Source organism: Dendronephthya gigantea, unplaced genomic scaffold (genome assembly GCF_004324835.1).
Source record: "Dendronephthya gigantea isolate DGI-Jeju-01 unplaced genomic scaffold, DenGig_1.0 001161F, whole genome shotgun sequence".
Taxonomy (NCBI): Eukaryota; Metazoa; Cnidaria; class Anthozoa; order Malacalcyonacea; family Nephtheidae; genus Dendronephthya; species Dendronephthya gigantea.
The window spans coordinates 2,587-6,955 of NW_021164171.1; the positions used below are offsets into that span (position 1 = coordinate 2,587).

The window sequence follows — 4,369 nt, forward strand, 5'->3', positions numbered from 1 at the left end:
TTCAGTTTGGCTTAACTATGGACTAATTTTTCGCAAATAGAAATAAAATTTGCCCCACATCCAAAGGGCACAAATTTGTCACATATATACTCCGAACTCCCACTTGCCTTATGTACAACTTTATGACATATAAGCGCAATGGTTTTGGGGCAATAACAAGTTCAAATCAAGATTCTGGTCTAACAAGTGAGTCAAGAATGTCATCTTTCAGAAAAAACACGTCGCCAAGAGGAGCTGTCCAATACGTAAACCAGTTTCCGAAAAATTTCCTGAGACCATATGGCCGTCAAGAAAATCCCAAGTTTAGAAACTGTAATGAAAAGAATAAAACCAGAGTCCTGTGAATGGCTGGTACGGCCAAAGGTAGCTGCATCCGAGATGGCTGAAACCATCCAAGAGGGTCTACAGACACTAGAAGACAAAACCGGTGGAGTGTTGTTGCGTCCGTCCTCTATGTCTCGAATTAAGAGAGCATTCCATTTGATTGAAGAACATCTCCCATTAATTAACACGAAGGTTGCTGGTGAGGACGCGACATCCGAAAGCATCAAATCCTGTTGAAATTTCGTGCAACGATGAAATGACCACATCGTAGATGAAGCGTTTGAAGTTGGATCAGCTCTATTCGCGATTGCAACACAAAATCATTGTTGCAAGGACCTTGGTCCGAAACACGGAAAAATACGGCGAGGCATTCTCTCCTGTGACGCCAACGGAGGAAGAAAAGAAGTTCAAACAAGGGAAAAGTATCACCACCTTAAAGCGAATGCTGACCTTTTACGTGAATAGCAGTGCGAAAAGCCAGAGCAACAGGAGTGGCACAGCAAAAAGCGTTTGTTTTGCAGAGATAGATTCAAAGTCTGATGCAAGCGAGGAACAAGAAATGTTTCCCCACGAAGGCAACCTGAAGTCGCTGAAAAAGTGCGATGTCTACCAGCTGAAGAAAGCGAAGAACCAGAAAAAGAAGTCATTGAAACAAAACGAAGAAGAATAAAAAGAAATCGCACAAGAATAAGAAAGATCAAAAATAATTTTCAGTATGGACGTGAATCTTTTAATGATATATATTCCCTTCTCCATTGTAAATTTATTTTCGGTCTTTTTACCCAACAACGTGCTTTTTCTTTGAAACAATATTGATGAACAATATCTAATAATAATTGAAAAATTTTGCAATAATTGGAGTTATATATTGTAAGGAGATTCTGTAAATATAATTTCAATTACGGTTTTAAAAAAAATAAAAATGTGAAACTTTGTTCTGTTTTCCATTACTTATAATTTTCTGTTGCAATTATTGGATCCGACAAAATTTAAGAATCAATTAGAAGTATTTTTTTGAAAACACATACATACTAATTTGAAAACAATAACACAATGTATTTTTCAAAATTCAAAATAGTTAAAAATTTTCACAGTGATTGTTCTGTCTTGACAAATGTTATTTGCAGGTGAATCAAAAAAAGGTAATCAAAATTCAACATGCTATTGCACGTAATTTTCAGAGTGTATGAAGCGGACCTTTCTTCATATTCCGAAAGTTCAAGCTTTTCAATTGATAAATGACACATCTTTCACACTCAATAATAATGGTGGTGAAAAATGCTCAAATACGAGTCCAATAAAAAAGTTAGTGAAAATTGCATATTTTATGGATGTTTTTAAAAATAAGATAACGTAAAACGACGGTTTCCTGAATGAAGTTGGGTAATGAGAGCAATATCTTTTAGTTCCGAAAAGTGCAAAGAGGATGAGGTTTTGAAATATTAAACGTTAACGAAAAACAAGCAATTTGGGTGCATAGTCAGAAAGCTTTGGTGAAACCTAAACATAGGCTTAGGGTGGGTTTCAGGGTGGGGAATTGGTGTATACACAGGTTAAATACATGTGGGGGGGTTATCCCTGTGGTAATTTTTGACACCCCTAGCTTAAAACTCGTAAAGACTAAGGGATCGATAGGCCATGCTTTCACAGTTTGTATTCAACTGAAAATCAAAATAAGTGAGCTTTTGCCCTTTTGCTCTACATGAGATTTCCGTTCTCATTGAGCTCACCTTAGGACACCTGCGTTATCATTTGACAGTCGTGCCGCCCCAGCAAACTCCAACCTGACAGTGTCTTCGGCTCGGATCGACCGGCAGAAGAGCGATCTTAATGCTAAAAAGTGGACGTTGAGGCCAGTCCGCTTCAACGAATAAGTAAAAAGATAAGAGTAGTGGTATTTCACCGGCGGATTGCTTCCCACTTATTCTACACCTCTCATGTTTTTCACAGAGTCAGACTAGAGTCAAGCTCAACAGGGTCTTCTTTCCCCGCTGTTGCTGCCAAGCCCGTTCCCTTGCGCTGTGGTTTCGCTAGATAGTAGATAGGGACAGTGGGAATCTCGTTAATCCATTCATGCGCGTCACTAAATTAGATGACGAGGCATTTGGCTACCTTAAGAGAGTCATAGTTACTCCCGCCGTTTACCCGCGCTTGGATGAATTACTTCACTTTGACATTCAGAGCACTGGGCAGAAATCACATTGCGTCAACACCAGTCACCAGCCATCGCAATGCTTTGTTAATTAAACAGTCGGATCCCCTTGTCCGTTCCAGTTCTAAGTGGTTGTTAACGCCTGCCGAATCGACTGACGGTCACAGCTGAGTCAATCCACGCGAAGTCCTTCGCAGTCCGACTTCGACGCGCAGCAAGCCACGCATCTCCGTCAGCCCACGCCGAGTCTCGCGCTTCAAGTCCCAGCCCGACAGACCCAACCCTAGAGCCAATCCTTTTCCGAAGTACGGATCTATTTGCCGACTTCCCTTACCTACATTGTTCTATCAACTAGAGGCTGCCACCTTGGAGACCTGCTGCGGTATGATACGACCAGACAAAAAAGAACGACTCGCTCGGATTTCAAGGGCCGTCGAAAGCGCACCGGACCCCAAAAGAAGTTTGGGGCTTTACCGGACGTGAAACCCTATCTCCGGCTAAACCGATTTCAGGGTAACGTTGCCCGTAAAAAGAAAAGAGAACCTCCCGGGCTCTCGCCGACGTCTCCGAGTTCGGTTGCGTTGCCGCTGTGCCACTAGGTGGCAGTATCCCTGTTCGGTTCGGGAATATTAACCCGATTCCTTTCGATAGGCGGTCCGCGAATGGGACGCTTGTAACGGAATTTCCCTATCTCTTAGGATCGACTAACCCATGTCCAACTGCTGTTCACATGGAACCTTTCTCCACTTCAGTCTTCAAAGTTCTCATTTGAATATTTGCTACTACACCAAGATCTGCACCGGCGGCCGTTTCACCCTGGCTCGCGCCAAAGGCTGCGTCACGACCGCCGCGCCCCTCCTACTCGTCGGAACGTCGCGCTTGCTCCGACGGCCGAGTATAGGTGCGACGCTTGAGCGCCATCCATTTCCAGGGCTAGTTGATTCGGCAGGTGAGTTGTTACACACTCCTTAGCGGATTCCGACTTCCATGGCCACCGTCCGCTGTCAATATCAACTAACACCTTTCGTGGGATCTGATGAGCGTCGACTTCGGCACCTTAACTCGGCGTTCGGTTCATCCGCATCGCCAGTTCTGCTTACCAAAAATGGCCCACAAGAGCTCGCATTCGAGTGTCCGGCTTCAATCGAGCAAGTCGGACTTCTTACCAATTAAAGTTTGAGAATAGGTTAAGGTCATTTCGACCCTAAGACCTCTAATCATTCGCTTTACCTGATAAAACGCATGTATGAACTCCAGCTATCCTGAGGGAAACTTCGGAGGGAACCAGCTACTAGATGGTTCGATTAGTCTTTCGCCGCTATACCCAAATCGACGATCGATTTGCACGTCAGAATCGCTACGAGCTTCCACCAGTGTTTCCGCGGCTTCACCCTATTCAGGCATAGTTCACCATCTTTCGGGTCCCAACAGATACGCTCTTACTCAAACCTCTCGAGAGCAGACAAGGTCGGTCGATGATGCGGCGACGAATGTGAACGCCGCTTCTCACCTCAACCGTCCGAGGACGGCCTTTACTTCATGCGCCCACGGGTTCGATCACCCGGAGACCGCGCACATGTTAGACTCCTTGGTCCGTGTTCAAGACGGGTCGGATGGAGCCGTATGGTCGTCAGCATCCTAGGCGCGTAGTGTGCGAACACCGTCACGATCGACAGGCAGCGGTCGAGCGCACAGGCGTGCCGTCCGCCACGGTCGACATGCCGGACCGATCGGTCGGGTCGCCAGCCGAGCACGCGCCGCAGACCACGGTCGCCGACGAGCTAGCGAGCGCAAGTCTTAACAACAGCCGCGAGGCCGGTCCACCTTCCTTGCGACCTTATCGCCCGTCGACAACCGACGCTGACGCTGCTCGCCAGAAGTGCGCCGTCCGCG

The 4,369-nt window shown here is 45.8% G+C and overlaps 1 pseudogene; it reads right to left on the reverse strand.

The window, feature by feature from the left end:
- Positions 1-1,565: 1,565 nt before the first annotated feature.
- LOC114545076 lies at positions 1,566-4,369 on the reverse strand (annotated as a pseudogene; the record flags this gene model as incomplete).